The sequence below is a fragment of the Schistocerca gregaria genome, unplaced genomic scaffold, assembly GCF_023897955.1.
Source record: "Schistocerca gregaria isolate iqSchGreg1 unplaced genomic scaffold, iqSchGreg1.2 ptg000395l, whole genome shotgun sequence".
Lineage (NCBI taxonomy): Eukaryota > Metazoa > Arthropoda > Insecta > Orthoptera > Acrididae > Schistocerca > Schistocerca gregaria.
In genome coordinates, this window is record NW_026061834.1 from 87258 (window position 1) to 107729 (window position 20472).

The following is a 20472-nucleotide window of genomic DNA, read 5'->3' on the forward strand; positions in this document are numbered from 1 at the left end:
ACAACCTGAACAGTTACAGGACAGAGTCATTTTTGTTCTCGGCTGTACTTACATCATCACAGACTCGGAGCAATTCCATTGGCATCAGCTTCAAAACAAACACTTGCCGAAACCCGGGATCGAACCAGGGACCTTTAGATCTTCAGTCTAACGCTCTCCCAACTGAGCTATTTCGGCTCACACCTATGTCTGCACAATTGCGCGTCTTCGTTAAACTTCTGAATCGCCGCCAATTTCACAGTCATCTTCGTCTGATAAGACACAGGGAGGCTGGAAGGCGAGCAGCAGATGCAGTGAAGTACCACACACATTTCTTCTGATTCCATCATCGTAAGAAGCAAACATGTCGACTCGATTCATGTAATATCGACTTCGCTGGCGCTAGAAAACCTTTGCTATATCGATGCCACGTGCAACTCGTGTGCAGAGAACGAGACACAAGAAGGAGTGAGTCTCTCCACTATGTGAGAGCCAGTATCTAGCAGAAACACACGCTAAAACATTTGACTTGCGTTAGCTCATAAATTGCTACACGTCACCGTCTGCAAGCTAAAATGGACACATCTGCACTGCCCAGAGAGGCGACACTTGCACTGACACTTGGTGGACGGCAGTGAGACGAGGAGATGAGCTGTGGCTTCTGGGAGCGACTGTAGCGCTGCACCAAAGAACACTGCACATTGCTGGAGACCCACGTGTTTAGTAGAGACGCAACTGCTAGGATGCAGCTGAACGTCCATCTTCTGAGAGCGAGAAAATTTTCGCAGTCGGCAGGACTCGAAGCTACGCTCCCAGAGGGAATCTGATTTCAAGTCAGACGCCTTAACCACTCGGCCACGACTGCCGGTGGCAATAGCGTCTTCCGACAAGTTAAAGTCCAACTTTAGAAGCAATCCAATGGCAGAAAGCTGCGTGGCCTAACTCTTTTCTGTAGTGTTTCCATTGCCAGCACATTAGCCGTTACGAAATTGTATTAATTTTCGCCTAGACATGGCCTTGAACCCAACACCCTTTGGTTGAAAATCAAACGCTCTACCGACTGAGCTATCGTACAGCTGCGTTGCGTGCGAGTGATTCGCATGACGTAATTACTGGCTTGTGGCTCCAATGGCGACTTCACCGACTTCCCACTGACGCACCGCTGACGCTAGTTTACTGTCGTCTTAAGTGGTCGACATACTTGCAAGTAGCTGCGACATCTTAAGAAAAGAAACGCTGCACCATTGCTTTTGCCGCACTCGAATGACTGAATTGCGATTCTTAAAAAAGAGAGAAATGAATGTTTGCTCTGTCCAACGCTTCCAAGCACGTCTGTGTACTCACGAACTCGGCGTCGACGCGAGAAAATGACGGCAGCGCACTCGTGGGCCTGCGACGGCTTTCTGCAGTCCCAGCGTCAGTGAGAGGTGAACCGGTAGCCACAGAAAGCAGCGGCCGCCGCGACACTCAGTACTGTAAAACGGAAATTTTCGTCTTGTTGAGGATGGCGTCACGTGTGTGAAAATATTTGCTCCTCTTTATGCAAAATCGCACGCAGCCGGTAGGATTCGAACCTACGCTCCCACAGGGAATCTGATTTCGAGTCAGACGCCTTAACTACTCGGCCACGACTGCCGTAGTTCGGGACTTTCTCCCGAAACATGCAACTGATACGGTTTAAAGCACTGTGGCGTCAGAAAACGGCGTAGCTGCATTCTTTTCCGTAGTGTTTCCACCGCTACCAGAGGAATCGCTACCAAAGTATTAAAATCTCCGCCCGAACAGGGACTTGAACCCTGGACCCTTAGGTTAAAAGCCTAATGCTCTACCGACTGAGCTATCCGGGCTCACATGACGTTAGAGATCGTCCCACGATGCACAGCTATACATTGACTCATGTCCTTCACAGTTGTGCTATCGCTGCATCGAGCTGTTACTAATTAAACGTCGCCTGAATGCTGTCTACAAACGTGTCGCGCTAAGCTCGTAGCAGACTATCTAAGAATGCTGACACACGATGCAAAAACAAACCGCAGCAGTCGTTAGGTCTCATACGTTGGAGTAGAGGAGTTACGTGTTTTGTCGACACTCACTGGGCAATTGGAAAATTCACAAGTATTTCGAATGCAATGCTTCCCACGTTTTCGCTCATTTCACGGTTCCGTTGGAGACGTTCTTTACCTCCTGACACAAAAAAGGGAACGCAGTCGGTAGGACTTTTCGTATTTTCTTACTTCTCAGGGAGTTGCCTACTGTGTTCCTCTTACGGCAAGCACTAGACAACCTGAACAGTTACAGGACAGAGTCATTTTTGTTCTCGGCTGTACTTACATCATCACAGACTCGGAGCAATTCCATTGGCATCAGCTTCAAAACAAACACTTGCCGAAACCCGGGATCGAACCAGGGACCTTTAGATCTTCAGTCTAACGCTCTCCCAACTGAGCTATTTCGGCTCACACCTATGTCTGCACAATTGCGCGTCTTCGTTAAACTTCTGAATCGCCGCCAATTTCACAGTCATCTTCGTCTGATAAGACACAGGGAGGCTGGAAGGCGAGCAGCAGATGCAGTGAAGTACCACACACATTTCTTCTGATTCCATCATCGTAAGAAGCAAACATGTCGACTCGATTCATGTAATATCGACTTCGCTGGCGCTAGAAAACCTTTGCTATATCGATGCCACGTGCAACTCGTGTGCAGAGAACGAGACACAAGAAGGAGTGAGTCTCTCCACTATGTGAGAGCCAGTATCTAGCAGAAACACACGCTAAAACATTTGACTTGCGTTAGCTCATAAATTGCTACACGTCACCGTCTGCAAGCTAAAATGGACACATCTGCACTGCCCAGAGAGGCGACACTTGCACTGACACTTGGTGGACGGCAGTGAGACGAGGAGATGAGCTGTGGCTTCTGGGAGCGACTGTAGCGCTGCACCAAAGAACACTGCACATTGCTGGAGACCCACGTGTTTAGTAGAGACGCAACTGCTAGGATGCAGCTGAACGTCCATCTTCTGAGAGCGAGAAAATTTTCGCAGTCGGCAGGACTCGAAGCTACGCTCCCAGAGGGAATCTGATTTCAAGTCAGACGCCTTAACCACTCGGCCACGACTGCCGGTGGCAATAGCGTCTTCCGACAAGTGAAAGTCCAACTTTAGAAGCAATCCAATGGCAGAAAGCTGCGTGGCCTAACTCTTTTCTGTAGTGTTTCCATTGCCAGCACATTAGCCGTTACGAAATTGTATTAATTTTCGCCTAGACATGGCCTTGAACCCAACACCCTTTGGTTGAAAATCAAACGCTCTACCGACTGAGCTATCGTACAGCTGCGTTGCGTGCGAGTGATTCGCATGACGTAATTACTGGCTTGTGGCTCCAATGGCGACTTCACCGACTTCCCACTGACGCACCGCTGACGCTAGTTTACTGTCGTCTTAAGTGGTCGACATACTTGCAAGTAGCTGCGACATCTTAAGAAAAGAAACGCTGCACCATTGCTTTTGCCGCACTCGAATGACTGAATTGCGATTCTTAAAAAAGAGAGAAATGAATGTTTGCTCTGTCCAACGCTTCCAAGCACGTCTGTGTACTCACGAACTCGGCGTCGACGCGAGAAAATGACGGCAGCGCACTCGTGGGCCTGCGACGGCTTTCTGCAGTCCCAGCGTCAGTGAGAGGTGAACCGGTAGCCACAGAAAGCAGCGGCCGCCGCGACACTCAGTACTGTAAAACGGAAATTTTCGTCTTGTTGAGGATGGCGTCACGTGTGTGAAAATATTTGCTCCTCTTTATGCAAAATCGCACGCAGCCGGTAGGATTCGAACCTACGCTCCCACAGGGAATCTGATTTCGAGTCAGACGCCTTAACTACTCGGCCACGACTGCCGTAGTTCGGGACTTTCTCCCGAAACATGCAACTGATACGGTTTAAAGCACTGTGGCGTCAGAAAACGGCGTAGCTGCATTCTTTTCCGTAGTGTTTCCACCGCTACCAGAGGAATCGCTACCAAAGTATTAAAATCTCCGCCCGAACAGGGACTTGAACCCTGGACCCTTAGGTTAAAAGCCTAATGCTCTACCGACTGAGCTATCCGGGCTCACATGACGTTAGAGATCGTCCCACGATGCACAGCTATACATTGACTCATGTCCTTCACAGTTGTGCTATCGCTGCATCGAGCTGTTACTAATTAAACGTCGCCTGAATGCTGTCTACAAACGTGTCGCGCTAAGCTCGTAGCAGACTATCTAAGAATGCTGACACACGATGCAAAAACAAACCGCAGCAGTCGTTAGGTCTCATACGTTGGAGTAGAGGAGTTACGTGTTTTGTCGACACTCACTGGGCAATTGGAAAATTCACAAGTATTTCGAATGCAATGCTTCCCACGTTTTCGCTCATTTCACGGTTCCGTTGGAGACGTTCTTTACCTCCTGACACAAAAAAGGGAACGCAGTCGGTAGGACTTTTCGTATTTTCTTACTTCTCAGGGAGTTGCCTACTGTGTTCCTCTTACGGCAAGCACTAGACAACCTGAACAGTTACAGGACAGAGTCATTTTTGTTCTCGGCTGTACTTACATCATCACAGACTCGGAGCAATTCCATTGGCATCAGCTTCAAAACAAACACTTGCCGAAACCCGGGATCGAACCAGGGACCTTTAGATCTTCAGTCTAACGCTCTCCCAACTGAGCTATTTCGGCTCACACCTATGTCTGCACAATTGCGCGTCTTCGTTAAACTTCTGAATCGCCGCCAATTTCACAGTCATCTTCGTCTGATAAGACACAGGGAGGCTGGAAGGCGAGCAGCAGATGCAGTGAAGTACCACACACATTTCTTCTGATTCCATCATCGTAAGAAGCAAACATGTCGACTCGATTCATGTAATATCGACTTCGCTGGCGCTAGAAAACCTTTGCTATATCGATGCCACGTGCAACTCGTGTGCAGAGAACGAGACACAAGAAGGAGTGAGTCTCTCCACTATGTGAGAGCCAGTATCTAGCAGAAACACACGCTAAAACATTTGACTTGCGTTAGCTCATAAATTGCTACACGTCACCGTCTGCAAGCTAAAATGGACACATCTGCACTGCCCAGAGAGGCGACACTTGCACTGACACTTGGTGGACGGCAGTGAGACGAGGAGATGAGCTGTGGCTTCTGGGAGCGACTGTAGCGCTGCACCAAAGAACACTGCACATTGCTGGAGACCCACGTGTTTAGTAGAGACGCAACTGCTAGGATGCAGCTGAACGTCCATCTTCTGAGAGCGAGAAAATTTTCGCAGTCGGCAGGACTCGAAGCTACGCTCCCAGAGGGAATCTGATTTCAAGTCAGACGCCTTAACCACTCGGCCACGACTGCCGGTGGCAATAGCGTCTTCCGACAAGTGAAAGTCCAACTTTAGAAGCAATCCAATGGCAGAAAGCTGCGTGGCCTAACTCTTTTCTGTAGTGTTTCCATTGCCAGCACATTAGCCGTTACGAAATTGTATTAATTTTCGCCTAGACATGGCCTTGAACCCAACACCCTTTGGTTGAAAATCAAACGCTCTACCGACTGAGCTATCGTACAGCTGCGTTGCGTGCGAGTGATTCGCATGACGTAATTACTGGCTTGTGGCTCCAATGGCGACTTCACCGACTTCCCACTGACGCACCGCTGACGCTAGTTTACTGTCGTCTTAAGTGGTCGACATACTTGCAAGTAGCTGCGACATCTTAAGAAAAGAAACGCTGCACCATTGCTTTTGCCGCACTCGAATGACTGAATTGCGATTCTTAAAAAAGAGAGAAATGAATGTTTGCTCTGTCCAACGCTTCCAAGCACGTCTGTGTACTCACGAACTCGGCGTCGACGCGAGAAAATGACGGCAGCGCACTCGTGGGCCTGCGACGGCTTTCTGCAGTCCCAGCGTCAGTGAGAGGTGAACCGGTAGCCACAGAAAGCAGCGGCCGCCGCGACACTCAGTACTGTAAAACGGAAATTTTCGTCTTGTTGAGGATGGCGTCACGTGTGTGAAAATATTTGCTCCTCTTTATGCAAAATCGCACGCAGCCGGTAGGATTCGAACCTACGCTCCCACAGGGAATCTGATTTCGAGTCAGACGCCTTAACTACTCGGCCACGACTGCCGTAGTTCGGGACTTTCTCCCGAAACATGCAACTGATACGGTTTAAAGCACTGTGGCGTCAGAAAACGGCGTAGCTGCATTCTTTTCCGTAGTGTTTCCACCGCTACCAGAGGAATCGCTACCAAAGTATTAAAATCTCCGCCCGAACAGGGACTTGAACCCTGGACCCTTAGGTTAAAAGCCTAATGCTCCACCGACTGAGCTATCCGGGCTCACATGACGTTAGAGATCGTCCCACGATGCACAGCTATACATTGACTCATGTCCTTCACAGTTGTGCTATCGCTGCATCGAGCTGTTACTAATTAAACGTCGCCTGAATGCTGTCTACAAACGTGTCGCGCTAAGCTCGTAGCAGACTATCTAAGAATGCTGACACACGATGCAAAAACAAACCGCAGCAGTCGTTAGGTCTCATACGTTGGAGTAGAGGAGTTACGTGTTTTGTCGACACTCACTGGGCAATTGGAAAATTCACAAGTATTTCGAATGCAATGCTTCCCACGTTTTCGCTCATTTCACGGTTCCGTTGGAGACGTTCTTTACCTCCTGACACAAAAAAGGGAACGCAGTCGGTAGGACTTTTCGTATTTTCTTACTTCTCAGGGAGTTGCCTACTGTGTTCCTCTTACGGCAAGCACTAGACAACCTGAACAGTTACAGGACAGAGTCATTTTTGTTCTCGGCTGTACTTACATCATCACAGACTCGGAGCAATTCCATTGGCATCAGCTTCAAAACAAACACTTGCCGAAACCCGGGATCGAACCAGGGACCTTAAGATCTTCAGTCTAACGCTCTCCCAACTGAGCTATTTCGGCTCACACCTATGTCTGCACAATTGCGCGTCTTCGTTAAACTTCTGAATCGCCGCCAATTTCACAGTCATCTTCGTCTGATAAGACACAGGGAGGCTGGAAGGCGAGCAGCAGATGCAGTGAAGTACCACACACATTTCTTCTGATTCCATCATCGTAAGAAGCAAACATGTCGACTCGATTCATGTAATATCGACTTCGCTGGCGCTAGAAAACCTTTGCTATATCGATGCCACGTGCAACTCGTGTGCAGAGAACGAGACACAAGAAGGAGTGAGTCTCTCCACTATGTGAGAGCCAGTATCTAGCAGAAACACACGCTAAAACATTTGACTTGCGTTAGCTCATAAATTGCTACACGTCACCGTCTGCAAGCTAAAATGGACACATCTGCACTGCCCAGAGAGGCGACACTTGCACTGACACTTGGTGGACGGCAGTGAGACGAGGAGATGAGCTGTGGCTTCTGGGAGCGACTGTAGCGCTGCACCAAAGAACACTGCACATTGCTGGAGACCCACGTGTTTAGTAGAGACGCAACTGCTAGGATGCAGCTGAACGTCCATCTTCTGAGAGCGAGAAAATTTTCGCAGTCGGCAGGACTCGAAGCTACGCTCCCAGAGGGAATCTGATTTCAAGTCAGACGCCTTAACCACTCGGCCACGACTGCCGGTGGCAATAGCGTCTTCCGACAAGTGAAAGTCCAACTTTAGAAGCAATCCAATGGCAGAAAGCTGCGTGGCCTAACTCTTTTCTGTAGTGTTTCCATTGCCAGCACATTAGCCGTTACGAAATTGTATTAATTTTCGCCTAGACATGGCCTTGAACCCAACACCCTTTGGTTGAAAATCAAACGCTCTACCGACTGAGCTATCGTACAGCTGCGTTGCGTGCGAGTGATTCGCATGACGTAATTACTGGCTTGTGGCTCCAATGGCGACTTCACCGACTTCCCACTGACGCACCGCTGACGCTAGTTTACTGTCGTCTTAAGTGGTCGACATACTTGCAAGTAGCTGCGACATCTTAAGAAAAGAAACGCTGCACCATTGCTTTTGCCGCACTCGAATGACTGAATTGCGATTCTTAAAAAAGAGAGAAATGAATGTTTGCTCTGTCCAACGCTTCCAAGCACGTCTGTGTACTCACGAACTCGGCGTCGACGCGAGAAAATGACGGCAGCGCACTCGTGGGCCTGCGACGGCTTTCTGCAGTCCCAGCGTCAGTGAGAGGTGAACCGGTAGCCACAGAAAGCAGCGGCCGCCGCGACACTCAGTACTGTAAAACGGAAATTTTCGTCTTGTTGAGGATGGCGTCACGTGTGTGAAAATATTTGCTCCTCTTTATGCAAAATCGCACGCAGCCGGTAGGATTCGAACCTACGCTCCCACAGGGAATCTGATTTCGAGTCAGACGCCTTAACTACTCGGCCACGACTGCCGTAGTTCGGGACTTTCTCCCGAAACATGCAACTGATACGGTTTAAAGCACTGTGGCGTCAGAAAACGGCGTAGCTGCATTCTTTTCCGTAGTGTTTCCACCGCTACCAGAGGAATCGCTACCAAAGTATTAAAATCTCCGCCCGAACAGGGACTTGAACCCTGGACCCTTAGGTTAAAAGCCTAATGCTCTACCGACTGAGCTATCCGGGCTCACATGACGTTAGAGATCGTCCCACGATGCACAGCTATACATTGACTCATGTCCTTCACAGTTGTGCTATCGCTGCATCGAGCTGTTACTAATTAAACGTCGCCTGAATGCTGTCTACAAACGTGTCGCGCTAAGCTCGTAGCAGACTATCTAAGAATGCTGACACACGATGCAAAAACAAACCGCAGCAGTCGTTAGGTCTCATACGTTGGAGTAGAGGAGTTACGTGTTTTGTCGACACTCACTGGGCAATTGGAAAATTCACAAGTATTTCGAATGCAATGCTTCCCACGTTTTCGCTCATTTCACGGTTCCGTTGGAGACGTTCTTTACCTCCTGACACAAAAAAGGGAACGCAGTCGGTAGGACTTTTCGTATTTTCTTACTTCTCAGGGAGTTGCCTACTGTGTTCCTCTTACGGCAAGCACTAGACAACCTGAACAGTTACAGGACAGAGTCATTTTTGTTCTCGGCTGTACTTACATCATCACAGACTCGGAGCAATTCCATTGGCATCAGCTTCAAAACAAACACTTGCCGAAACCCGGGATCGAACCAGGGACCTTTAGATCTTCAGTCTAACGCTCTCCCAACTGAGCTATTTCGGCTCACACCTATGTCTGCACAATTGCGCGTCTTCGTTAAACTTCTGAATCGCCGCCAATTTCACAGTCATCTTCGTCTGATAAGACACAGGGAGGCTGGAAGGCGAGCAGCAGATGCAGTGAAGTACCACACACATTTCTTCTGATTCCATCATCGTAAGAAGCAAACATGTCGACTCGATTCATGTAATATCGACTTCGCTGGCGCTAGAAAACCTTTGCTATATCGATGCCACGTGCAACTCGTGTGCAGAGAACGAGACACAAGAAGGAGTGAGTCTCTCCACTATGTGAGAGCCAGTATCTAGCAGAAACACACGCTAAAACATTTGACTTGCGTTAGCTCATAAATTGCTACACGTCACCGTCTGCAAGCTAAAATGGACACATCTGCACTGCCCAGAGAGGCGACACTTGCACTGACACTTGGTGGACGGCAGTGAGACGAGGAGATGAGCTGTGGCTTCTGGGAGCGACTGTAGCGCTGCACCAAAGAACACTGCACATTGCTGGAGACCCACGTGTTTAGTAGAGACGCAACTGCTAGGATGCAGCTGAACGTCCATCTTCTGAGAGCGAGAAAATTTTCGCAGTCGGCAGGACTCGAAGCTACGCTCCCAGAGGGAATCTGATTTCAAGTCAGACGCCTTAACCACTCGGCCACGACTGCCGGTGGCAATAGCGTCTTCCGACAAGTGAAAGTCCAACTTTAGAAGCAATCCAATGGCAGAAAGCTGCGTGGCCTAACTCTTTTCTGTAGTGTTTCCATTGCCAGCACATTAGCCGTTACGAAATTGTATTAATTTTCGCCTAGACATGGCCTTGAACCCAACACCCTTTGGTTGAAAATCAAACGCTCTACCGACTGAGCTATCGTACAGCTGCGTTGCGTGCGAGTGATTCGCATGACGTAATTACTGGCTTGTGGCTCCAATGGCGACTTCACCGACTTCCCACTGACGCACCGCTGACGCTAGTTTACTGTCGTCTTAAGTGGTCGACATACTTGCAAGTAGCTGCGACATCTTAAGAAAAGAAACGCTGCACCATTGCTTTTGCCGCACTCGAATGACTGAATTGCGATTCTTAAAAAAGAGAGAAATGAATGTTTGCTCTGTCCAACGCTTCCAAGCACGTCTGTGTACTCACGAACTCGGCGTCGACGCGAGAAAATGACGGCAGCGCACTCGTGGGCCTGCGACGGCTTTCTGCAGTCCCAGCGTCAGTGAGAGGTGAACCGGTAGCCACAGAAAGCAGCGGCCGCCGCGACACTCAGTACTGTAAAACGGAAATTTTCGTCTTGTTGAGGATGGCGTCACGTGTGTGAAAATATTTGCTCCTCTTTATGCAAAATCGCACGCAGCCGGTAGGATTCGAACCTACGCTCCCACAGGGAATCTGATTTCGAGTCAGACGCCTTAACTACTCGGCCACATGCAACTGATACGGTTTAAAGCACTGTGGCGTCAGAAAACGGCGTAGCTGCATTCTTTTCCGTAGTGTTTCCACCGCTACCAGAGGAATCGCTACCAAAGTATTAAAATCTCCGCCCGAACAGGGACTTGAACCCTGGACCCTTAGGTTAAAAGCCTAATGCTCTACCGACTGAGCTATCCGGGCTCACATGACGTTAGAGATCGTCCCACGATGCACAGCTATACATTGACTCATGTCCTTCACAGTTGTGCTATCGCTGCATCGAGCTGTTACTAATTAAACGTCGCCTGAATGCTGTCTACAAACGTGTCGCGCTAAGCTCGTAGCAGACTATCTAAGAATGCTGACACACGATGCAAAAACAAACCGCAGCAGTCGTTAGGTCTCATACGTTGGAGTAGAGGAGTTACGTGTTTTGTCGACACTCACTGGGCAATTGGAAAATTCACAAGTATTTCGAATGCAATGCTTCCCACGTTTTCGCTCATTTCACGGTTCCGTTGGAGACGTTCTTTACCTCCTGACACAAAAAAGGGAACGCAGTCGGTAGGACTTTTCGTATTTTCTTACTTCTCAGGGAGTTGCCTACTGTGTTCCTCTTACGGCAAGCACTAGACAACCTGAACAGTTACAGGACAGAGTCATTTTTGTTCTCGGCTGTACTTACATCATCACAGACTCGGAGCAATTCCATTGGCATCAGCTTCAAAACAAACACTTGCCGAAACCCGGGATCGAACCAGGGACCTTTAGATCTTCAGTCTAACGCTCTCCCAACTGAGCTATTTCGGCTCACACCTATGTCTGCACAATTGCGCGTCTTCGTTAAACTTCTGAATCGCCGCCAATTTCACAGTCATCTTCGTCTGATAAGACACAGGGAGGCTGGAAGGCGAGCAGCAGATGCAGTGAAGTACCACACACATTTCTTCTGATTCCATCATCGTAAGAAGCAAACATGTCGACTCGATTCATGTAATATCGACTTCGCTGGCGCTAGAAAACCTTTGCTATATCGATGCCACGTGCAACTCGTGTGCAGAGAACGAGACACAAGAAGGAGTGAGTCTCTCCACTATGTGAGAGCCAGTATCTAGCAGAAACACACGCTAAAACATTTGACTTGCGTTAGCTCATAAATTGCTACACGTCACCGTCTGCAAGCTAAAATGGACACATCTGCACTGCCCAGAGAGGCGACACTTGCACTGACACTTGGTGGACGGCAGTGAGACGAGGAGATGAGCTGTGGCTTCTGGGAGCGACTGTAGCGCTGCACCAAAGAACACTGCACATTGCTGGAGACCCACGTGTTTAGTAGAGACGCAACTGCTAGGATGCAGCTGAACGTCCATCTTCTGAGAGCGAGAAAATTTTCGCAGTCGGCAGGACTCGAAGCTACGCTCCCAGAGGGAATCTGATTTCAAGTCAGACGCCTTAACCACTCGGCCACGACTGCCGGTGGCAATAGCGTCTTCCGACAAGTGAAAGTCCAACTTTAGAAGCAATCCAATGGCAGAAAGCTGCGTGGCCTAACTCTTTTCTGTAGTGTTTCCATTGCCAGCACATTAGCCGTTACGAAATTGTATTAATTTTCGCCTAGACATGGCCTTGAACCCAACACCCTTTGGTTGAAAATCAAACGCTCTACCGACTGAGCTATCGTACAGCTGCGTTGCGTGCGAGTGATTCGCATGACGTAATTACTGGCTTGTGGCTCCAATGGCGACTTCACCGACTTCCCACTGACGCACCGCTGACGCTAGTTTACTGTCGTCTTAAGTGGTCGACATACTTGCAAGTAGCTGCGACATCTTAAGAAAAGAAACGCTGCACCATTGCTTTTGCCGCACTCGAATGACTGAATTGCGATTCTTAAAAAAGAGAGAAATGAATGTTTGCTCTGTCCAACGCTTCCAAGCACGTCTGTGTACTCACGAACTCGGCGTCGACGCGAGAAAATGACGGCAGCGCACTCGTGGGCCTGCGACGGCTTTCTGCAGTCCCAGCGTCAGTGAGAGGTGAACCGGTAGCCACAGAAAGCAGCGGCCGCCGCGACACTCAGTACTGTAAAACGGAAATTTTCGTCTTGTTGAGGATGGCGTCACGTGTGTGAAAATATTTGCTCCTCTTTATGCAAAATCGCACGCAGCCGGTAGGATTCGAACCTACACTCCCACAGGGAATCTGATTTCGAGTCAGACGCCTTAACTACTTTTTTTTTTTTTTTTTTTTTTTTTTTTTTGTAGGGCCTCCTTCCTCCCCTTCAGCCCCGCCTTGCGCTCGCCATAAATCGCCTTCGTCGGCGTCGGCTTCATCTGCCATGATTTCTGAAGTACTTATTCTTCTGAACTATTCCGATTTCTAAACCAAAGATACTTCTAAACCTATTGCATAGTCCCGCAATGGTGACAAAGTAGAATATATATATATATATTTTTTTTTAATAGAAAATGAAAAAGGAACTCTGGTCCGCTAGAAAAACAGAAGAAAATAAAATAGTCCTTGTCGTAACACTGTTCAGTATACGTCACTGTGACATTTGAAGAAGAAAAGAGAAAAAACAAAGCAATGTAGAATGAAGGAAAGAAAAAAATACTTCTTTCATCGAAGAACGACTTCTAAAAAATTCGCATATCGTTTCCTGTAATGTCTCGTCTGTGAAAGTATGTGAAACTGTAATGCCAGGTAAAGACAGAACGCCGCCTCACTCTTGGGTTCTTGCGTCTGTAAATAATGAACATAATGACCCTTCAACCAATTGACAGAGTTCCGTTTGGTGTTCGGGTACGGCACTGAATCCGGATACAGGAAATCTTCAGGTTTAATACAAAGCTGGGAAGTCCTCATAATCGTAGCCAGTTTTCGGCGAATGCATGGCCAAACTGCTTGGACAGTGGTGCACAGAAAACGATGTTCATCAGTATCAGGCAAGTTGCACGTTAGGCACAAAGGTGAGTCAGCCAAATGTAGAGCATGAAGTCGTGAATTGGTACTTATTTTACGGTTCACGACCCTGTACCAAGAGGCTTTCACTGACGTTGGTAAATCACGGCTATGTATGTTTTTCCATATCACTGGCCAGCGATGATTGGGGTATTTGTGTTCGATGTTGTTCCTGTTCTTGGTTGCCAGTAGTTTATTATTAACTAACTTCACCACGGAAAGCTCATTTTCTGGGAGAGTTGACCGTACGTAACTGAACTCAATGAAAAAGCTCTTAAAGTGAGTCAGCGCAGGCGGAATATGTTGAACAGAGACAGGAGGCTGCAGGCAGGCCGGCGCTATTTCGGTTAACAAGTGAGCCGTTAGACTGTTCGGTAACGACCTCCACCGTTTGTAGGTGGTGCATACGTACAAAGCTCGTGACTTGGAACGAACATCTGTTAAATTTAAGCCTCCATCGGCCGTGGAGAGAGTGAGCGTATCGTACTTGACTTTAAAAATGTGTCCACGTGTGACAAAATGGCCTAGAGCGGACATCATACGCTTCGCTGTCTCCTGTGGCATGGGCAGTACTTGTGCAACGTAGTTAATCTTTGAGGTGAGGTAGACATTAGCGAAGGTGACTTTCTGCAGTTCATCAAGGCTTCTTAGGTAGTGGGTCTGCATGCAAGCACGCATACTTGCCAGGAGATTCCTATAGTTCACCGCAATTGTGTGCTGTATGTTGCTCCTGTACTCAATACCAAGGCATTTCATTTTAGAAATTAGTTGCAACTGACCGTGATGGTGCAGCGAGATGCCGCGTCCTATGTTCATAATGCCAGATTTCCTGGCATTCAACTTCGCACCCGCAACAAGTTCGTAGTTTTTGACGATCTGAAGGGCTTCCTCGACTTCACCTTCGTCCATGACCAAAAATCCGACGTCATCCGCATATGCAGTACAAACAATCTTAATGCCGTGGATGGTTAATCCTTGTAGACGCTGTGTCAAGGTGACAAGCAAAGGCTCAATGGCAATGGCAAACAAGGCCATCGACATAGGGCATCCCTGTCGCACTGAATTAGTAATATTAATTGATGCGCTCAGCTGGCCATTCACCATGAGTCGAGTTACTCCTTTACGAAGGAGCTCATGTATAAGATTGATAAAACGTAGTGGAAATCCCATGGCATGCATCGTCCGGATGAGAAACTGATGGTTTACTCTGTCGAATGCCTTTGAAAAGTCAAGGGAAACTAGCGCACACCGTATCTTACACGCATCTGCAATGGCTATAACGTCCCTGTATTGAGACAAATTTTGGAAGATCGTCCTACCGACACCTACACTGGTCTGGTACTGACCAATGACAGTATTCATCAACATTTTCAATCTATTAGAAATAATACGTGCTAAAATTTTGTAGTCACTGTTCAGTAAAGTAAGCGGCCGAAAATCGTCAACAGAACTGCACATTGGGCGTTTAGGGATTAAAACCACGATGCCTTCCACGAGAGCTTGAGGAACATTAAAATCTGGCCGTAAAATTTCATTAAACATACTCAACAACTTGGGCTTTAATTTGTCGCAGAAAGTAAGATAAAATTCGGCAGTGAGACCGTCGGGTCCCGGCGATTTATTTTTCGGACTTCGTGATAGCGCAGAATCCAATTCGTCTGCATCAATTTCTCGCATGAGAGTTTCGACTTCAGCAGCACCCAAAGTCCTTTGCAAGTTATTGAGTAATTCATCGTGAGTTCCATCGTCGGTATGTGTCGTTGTCAGGAGACCTGCCAAGTGATTGTGAAGTGCGTTCCGTATGTCTTGTTGCCGCGTGAGCGCAACGCCTTCACTCAACTGAAGACGAGTTATTAATCTCCGCCGCCCCCTCTTATTTTCACGAATGACGTGAAACATGGATGTCATTTCGTCGTCTATCACATTCTGGGGCCTGGACCTTATTTGAAAGCCTTCTGCCTGCTGCCGCTGAAGTTTTAATAATTTTGCCTTAATTTTTTTAATCTGCATAAAATTTTCAGGTACAGTCACATCGGACTGGTAAAGCTCCCTGAGACAAGTAAAATAAAACTCAGACGTTTGCCGTTGCCACCAGGATTTGTCCCGAGCGTAGCGTTTAAACATTTTTGATAAAGTTGGTTTGGCATGTGTTATCCACCATTCAGTAACGGAGGCATACTGTGCAGCCCGTCGTTCACATGCCTCCCATGTTTCGTTAAAGACACGGTGACAGTCAACATCGTTAAGGAGAGCATTGTTAAGTTTCCAGAAACCTCTGCCGCGAAATGTGCCTTGCTTGACCATGTTAACAGTACAAATATATGCGGCATGATCGGAAAAAATTGTGGGCCAAACTTCGGATTGGAGGACTTGAGTCTTCATACACGCCGATACATAGATTCTGTCTAGCCGGCTTGCAGAGTGGTTCGTGACATGAGTGAACCCAGGTGCCGCTCCGTGCGTATGCTCCCATGTGTCAATGAGGTTCATTTCTTGGACGATACGTTCTAGTTCTCCAGATTTGTTAAAATTAGGCGTCTGGTCTTTTGGACTTAAGACACAATTGAAGTCACCCGCAAAAATTATACGATCGTAGGTTCCCCTAAAAAGTGGGACTATGGCGCTTGTGAAGAACTCAGCCCTAGCACGCCTATTGCTACTGCCGGACGGGGCGTAAACATTGATTATGCGTGTCCGATGGAAAGTGACAGCGATCCCTCTATGATCAGGCAGTTTTTCTGCGTCGGTCGCTACAATCCCTTCTTTTAACAGAATCGCTGTCCCTAAATTCGCACCGCTCCCGGAATTGGAGAGAGTAGTATAACCAGTTATTCGGTCAAGTTCAATCGCAGCGACTTCTTGAAGTAACAGAATATCGATATCCGCTGCGTATACAAAATCTTGTAAATTACGGAGCCGCCAGTACGACTGTATCTTATTGATGTTTAACGTGGCAATTTTATAGGCTTGGGGCTCGTTCATGGGAGAAGGCACATACTATTAATTAAACAGTCTTAGAAGGATGGCTAACGAAATTGAGGCCAAGCGCGTCAGTCGGAGTTCCTGTAGTTCCCGGTACGGTTGGTGTATGCTGCTCTGTGGGGGGTGCCGAAGATTCCGTCTCAATGGTCCGCATGACAGCCGCATCATTGCTCGCATCCAATACTTCCATTTCCTGTGCCCAATTCCCAGTGAGAGTGGCCTCTGACAAAAGCGATCCTGCGTTTCCTTGAGCGTGGGTATCCGGCAAAACGACTCTACTCGAGGTATCACTATCTTCCACCCGTCGTGGATTCACAGGGGGAGACACTACAGGATCAAAGTCCATTCGACCAGACGCAGGGAGACCAACTTCAGAGGGTTCAGAAGTGTTCTGACACATTTGGCTGCTTATTCGTTTCGCTTTGTCGCGGAGCTGTGGGGCGAGCTGATTGGCTCCTTGATGTGCAAGTCTCCGCTTCTTTTTGGAAGGCTTCCTGTTAGGGTTCGCAGTATCATCAACATCCGAAGTGGACTGTTGACTCTGGGGTTGATCCGCCGGGAACACAGCGTCTGCTTCATCCTCAGTACCAGTGGCATCAACCACTGGGGAGTCATCCGTCGTTACCTCCATCTCTGAGTGTGGTAGCGGCGGTGCCGCGTCAGCACTCGGTTCTTTGACGTTATCGGCCAAAACATCATTCAAACGAGGGGCATCTACAGGCGGGGTCGCGGGTGGAAGACCAGAAGCCGCGACAGCATATGTCAGTGGCAGTGCCGTCGTCACAGGGGGGCTAGCGGCTTCACCGACAGGTATCTGCGTCACCCGTCTTTGTATACATTCAGAGCGCACGTGGCCGGGCGCACCACAGCCGGCACACGTTTTTGGCTGCCCATCATATATGACAATTCCGCGATGTCCACCTACGTAAATATATGAAGGTATGTGCTTCTGTATATCGATCTTAACCTGCCTGACGCCGTTAAGCACCGGAAATTTGTGGGCTTTGGACCAACGCTCCGCAAAATTGTTAATGACCCTCCCGTAAGGTGTCAATGCAGAATTTATTTGCGCGGCTGTTATTTCAAACGGGAGTTCGAAAATACGTGCCGTCCGGATGCCCAGTCCAGCATGCGTAATGCTGACGTCACTGACGGTACCATCGCTATGTTTAAACTTCAGTACACCTCCACTGGACTCTACAATTCTATCACACAGTTCAGAGGACGTTAATTTCACATAAACAACACTAGTCACGATAGAGAAATTTATCCCTACAATGTCATCAAAAGTAATCTTAGCTGTTTCCTCTAACCATGCTTCAACTTCAAACGAATTTGGTTTCGAAAAGTTCCTATCAAAGGTAAACTTCAAGGTATCTTTCCTGTTAGTCGGATTCATAATTCCATATCAGATCCTACAGAACGGAACGAATACTAATAAGCAGACGCTGTAAGCACGCGACTCACCGCCTGACGTAAACACTTCCTGCCGCAGCGCGCTGGCCCTGGAGGTCCGCTCACCACCGCTGCCGCAGGCAGACTGCCACTACTCGGCCACGACTGCCGTAGTTCGGGACTTTCTCCCGAAACATGCAACTGATACGGTTTAAAGCACTGTGGCGTCAGAAAACGGCGTAGCTGCATTCTTTTCCGTAGTGTTTCCACCGCTACCAGAGGAATCGCTACCAAAGTATTAAAATCTCCGCCCGAACAGGGACTTGAACCCTGGACCCTTAGGTTAAAAGCCTAATGCTCTACCGACTGAGCTATCCGGGCTCACATGACGTTAGAGATCGTCCCACGATGCACAGCTATACATTGACTCATGTCCTTCACAGTTGTGCTATCGCTGCATCGAGCTGTTACTAATTAAACGTCGCCTGAATGCTGTCTACAAACGTGTCGCGCTAAGCTCGTAGCAGACTATCTAAGAATGCTGACACACGATGCAAAAACAAACCGCAGCAGTCGTTAGGTCTCATACGTTGGAGTAGAGGAGTTACGTGTTTTGTCGACACTCACTGGGCAATTGGAAAATTCACAAGTATTTCGAATGCAATGCTTCCCACGTTTTCGCTCATTTCACGGTTCCGTTGGAGACGTTCTTTACCTCCTGACACAAAAAAGGGAACGCAGTCGGTAGGACTTTTCGTATTTTCTTACTTCTCAGGGAGTTGCCTACTGTGTTCCTCTTACGGCAAGCACTAGACAACCTGAACAGTTACAGGACAGAGTCATTTTTGTTCTCGGCTGTACTTACATCATCACAGACTCGGAGCAATTCCATTGGCATCAGCTTCAAAACAAACACTTGCCGAAACCCGGGATCGAACCAGGGACCTTTAGATCTTCAGTCTAACGCTCTCCCAACTGAGCTATTTCGGCTCACACCTATGTCTGCACAATTGCGCGTCTTCGTTAAACTTCTGAATCGCCGCCAATTTCACAGTCATCTTCGTCTGATAAGACACAGGGAGGCTGGAAGGCGAGCAGCAGATGCAGTGAAGTACCACACACATTTCTTCTGATTCCATCATCGTAAGAAGCAAACATGTCGACTCGATTCATGTAATATCGACTTCGCTGGCGCTAGAAAACCTTTGCTATATCGATGCCACGTGCAACTCGTGTGCAGAGAACGAGACACAAGAAGGAGTGAGTCTCTCCACTATGTGAGAGCCAGTATCTAGCAGAAACACACGCTAAAACATTTCACTTGCGTTAGCTCATAAATTGCTACACGTCACCGTCTGCAAGCTAAAATGGACACATCTGCACTGCCCAGAGAGGCGACACTTGCACTGACACTTGGTGGACGGCAGTGAGACGAGGAGATGAGCTGTGGCTTCTGGGAGCGACTGTAGCGCTGCACCAAAGAACACTGCACATTGCTGGAGACCCACGTGTTTAGTAGAGACGCAACTGCTAGGATGCAGCTGAACGTCCATCTTCTGAGAGCGAGAAAATTTTCGCAGTCGGCAGGACTCGAAGCTACGCTCCCAGAGGGAATCTGATTTCAAGTCAGACGCCTTAACCACTCGGCCACGACTGCCGGTGGCAATAGCGTCTTCCGACAAGTGAAAGTCCAACTTTAGAAGCAATCCAATGGCAGAAAGCTGCGTGGCCTAACTCTTTTCTGTAGTGTTTCCATTGCCAGCACATTAGCCGTTACGAAATTGTATTAATTTTCGCCTAGACATGGCCTTGAACCCAACACCCTTTGGTTGAAAATCAAACGCTCTACCGACTGAGCTATCGTACAGCTGCGTTGCGTGCGAGTGATTCGCATGACGTAATTACTGGCTTGTGGCTCCAATGGCGACTTCACCGACTTCCCACTGACGCACCGCTGACGCTAGTTTACTGTCGTCTTAAGTGGTCGACATACTTGCAAGTAGCTGCGACATCTTAAGAAAAGAAACGCTGCACCATTGCTTTTGCCGCACTCGAATGACTGAATTGCGATTCTTAAAAAAGAGAGAAATGAATGTTTGCTCTGTCCAACGCTTCCAAGCACGTCTGTGTACTCACGAACTCGGCGTCGACGCGAGAAAATGACGGCAGCGCACTCGTGGGCCTGCGACGGCTTTCTGCAGTCCCAGCGTCAGTGAGAGGTGAACCGGTAGCCACAGAAAGCAGCGGCCGCCGCGACACTCAGTACTGTAAAACGGAAATTTTCGTCTTGTTGAGGATGGCGTCACGTGTGTGAAAATATTTGCTCCTCTTTATGCAAAATCGCACGCAGCCGGTAGGATTCGAACCTACGCTCCCACAGGGAATCTGATTTCGAGTCAGACGCCTTAACTACTCGGCCACGACTGCCGTAGTTCGGGACTTTCTCCCGAAACATGCAACTGATACGGTTTAAAGCACTGTGGCGTCAGAAAACGGCGTAGCTGCA

General features: G+C 48.3%; 26 non-coding genes across 26 annotated transcripts; all 26 read right to left on the reverse strand.

The window, feature by feature from the left end:
• Positions 1–104: 104 nt before the first annotated feature.
• On the reverse strand, positions 105–177 carry Trnaf-gaa (transfer RNA phenylalanine (anticodon GAA)). The gene has a single exon. It is a non-coding gene; the product is annotated as a tRNA-Phe (tRNA).
• A 585-nt stretch (positions 178–762) lies between these two features.
• Positions 763–844, reverse strand: Trnas-uga (transfer RNA serine (anticodon UGA)). Its single transcript has one exon. It is a non-coding gene; the product is annotated as a tRNA-Ser (tRNA).
• A 688-nt stretch (positions 845–1532) lies between these two features.
• Trnas-cga (transfer RNA serine (anticodon CGA)) lies at positions 1533–1614 on the reverse strand. Its single transcript has one exon. It is a non-coding gene; the product is annotated as a tRNA-Ser (tRNA).
• A 139-nt stretch (positions 1615–1753) lies between these two features.
• Positions 1754–1826, reverse strand: Trnak-uuu (transfer RNA lysine (anticodon UUU)). Its single transcript has one exon. It is a non-coding gene; the product is annotated as a tRNA-Lys (tRNA).
• Positions 1827–2362: 536 nt separating this feature from the next.
• Positions 2363–2435, reverse strand: Trnaf-gaa (transfer RNA phenylalanine (anticodon GAA)). The gene has a single exon. It is a non-coding gene; the product is annotated as a tRNA-Phe (tRNA).
• A 585-nt stretch (positions 2436–3020) lies between these two features.
• Positions 3021–3102, reverse strand: Trnas-uga (transfer RNA serine (anticodon UGA)). The gene has a single exon. It is a non-coding gene; the product is annotated as a tRNA-Ser (tRNA).
• Positions 3103–3790: 688 nt separating this feature from the next.
• Trnas-cga (transfer RNA serine (anticodon CGA)) lies at positions 3791–3872 on the reverse strand. Its single transcript has one exon. It is a non-coding gene; the product is annotated as a tRNA-Ser (tRNA).
• A 139-nt stretch (positions 3873–4011) lies between these two features.
• On the reverse strand, positions 4012–4084 carry Trnak-uuu (transfer RNA lysine (anticodon UUU)). The gene has a single exon. It is a non-coding gene; the product is annotated as a tRNA-Lys (tRNA).
• Positions 4085–4620: 536 nt separating this feature from the next.
• Positions 4621–4693, reverse strand: Trnaf-gaa (transfer RNA phenylalanine (anticodon GAA)). The gene has a single exon. It is a non-coding gene; the product is annotated as a tRNA-Phe (tRNA).
• A 585-nt stretch (positions 4694–5278) lies between these two features.
• Trnas-uga (transfer RNA serine (anticodon UGA)) lies at positions 5279–5360 on the reverse strand. Its single transcript has one exon. It is a non-coding gene; the product is annotated as a tRNA-Ser (tRNA).
• Positions 5361–6048: 688 nt separating this feature from the next.
• Positions 6049–6130, reverse strand: Trnas-cga (transfer RNA serine (anticodon CGA)). Its single transcript has one exon. It is a non-coding gene; the product is annotated as a tRNA-Ser (tRNA).
• Positions 6131–6269: 139 nt separating this feature from the next.
• On the reverse strand, positions 6270–6342 carry Trnak-uuu (transfer RNA lysine (anticodon UUU)). Its single transcript has one exon. It is a non-coding gene; the product is annotated as a tRNA-Lys (tRNA).
• A 536-nt stretch (positions 6343–6878) lies between these two features.
• Trnaf-gaa (transfer RNA phenylalanine (anticodon GAA)) lies at positions 6879–6951 on the reverse strand. Its single transcript has one exon. It is a non-coding gene; the product is annotated as a tRNA-Phe (tRNA).
• Positions 6952–7536: 585 nt separating this feature from the next.
• Trnas-uga (transfer RNA serine (anticodon UGA)) lies at positions 7537–7618 on the reverse strand. Its single transcript has one exon. It is a non-coding gene; the product is annotated as a tRNA-Ser (tRNA).
• Positions 7619–8306: 688 nt separating this feature from the next.
• Positions 8307–8388, reverse strand: Trnas-cga (transfer RNA serine (anticodon CGA)). Its single transcript has one exon. It is a non-coding gene; the product is annotated as a tRNA-Ser (tRNA).
• Positions 8389–8527: 139 nt separating this feature from the next.
• On the reverse strand, positions 8528–8600 carry Trnak-uuu (transfer RNA lysine (anticodon UUU)). Its single transcript has one exon. It is a non-coding gene; the product is annotated as a tRNA-Lys (tRNA).
• Positions 8601–9136: 536 nt separating this feature from the next.
• Trnaf-gaa (transfer RNA phenylalanine (anticodon GAA)) lies at positions 9137–9209 on the reverse strand. The gene has a single exon. It is a non-coding gene; the product is annotated as a tRNA-Phe (tRNA).
• Positions 9210–9794: 585 nt separating this feature from the next.
• On the reverse strand, positions 9795–9876 carry Trnas-uga (transfer RNA serine (anticodon UGA)). Its single transcript has one exon. It is a non-coding gene; the product is annotated as a tRNA-Ser (tRNA).
• A 688-nt stretch (positions 9877–10564) lies between these two features.
• Trnas-cga (transfer RNA serine (anticodon CGA)) lies at positions 10565–10644 on the reverse strand. Its single transcript has one exon. It is a non-coding gene; the product is annotated as a tRNA-Ser (tRNA).
• A 109-nt stretch (positions 10645–10753) lies between these two features.
• Trnak-uuu (transfer RNA lysine (anticodon UUU)) lies at positions 10754–10826 on the reverse strand. Its single transcript has one exon. It is a non-coding gene; the product is annotated as a tRNA-Lys (tRNA).
• Positions 10827–11362: 536 nt separating this feature from the next.
• Trnaf-gaa (transfer RNA phenylalanine (anticodon GAA)) lies at positions 11363–11435 on the reverse strand. The gene has a single exon. It is a non-coding gene; the product is annotated as a tRNA-Phe (tRNA).
• Positions 11436–12020: 585 nt separating this feature from the next.
• Trnas-uga (transfer RNA serine (anticodon UGA)) lies at positions 12021–12102 on the reverse strand. The gene has a single exon. It is a non-coding gene; the product is annotated as a tRNA-Ser (tRNA).
• Positions 12103–18274: 6172 nt separating this feature from the next.
• Positions 18275–18347, reverse strand: Trnak-uuu (transfer RNA lysine (anticodon UUU)). The gene has a single exon. It is a non-coding gene; the product is annotated as a tRNA-Lys (tRNA).
• A 536-nt stretch (positions 18348–18883) lies between these two features.
• On the reverse strand, positions 18884–18956 carry Trnaf-gaa (transfer RNA phenylalanine (anticodon GAA)). Its single transcript has one exon. It is a non-coding gene; the product is annotated as a tRNA-Phe (tRNA).
• A 585-nt stretch (positions 18957–19541) lies between these two features.
• On the reverse strand, positions 19542–19623 carry Trnas-uga (transfer RNA serine (anticodon UGA)). The gene has a single exon. It is a non-coding gene; the product is annotated as a tRNA-Ser (tRNA).
• A 688-nt stretch (positions 19624–20311) lies between these two features.
• Trnas-cga (transfer RNA serine (anticodon CGA)) lies at positions 20312–20393 on the reverse strand. The gene has a single exon. It is a non-coding gene; the product is annotated as a tRNA-Ser (tRNA).
• Between the last annotated feature and the right edge of the window lie 79 nt (positions 20394–20472).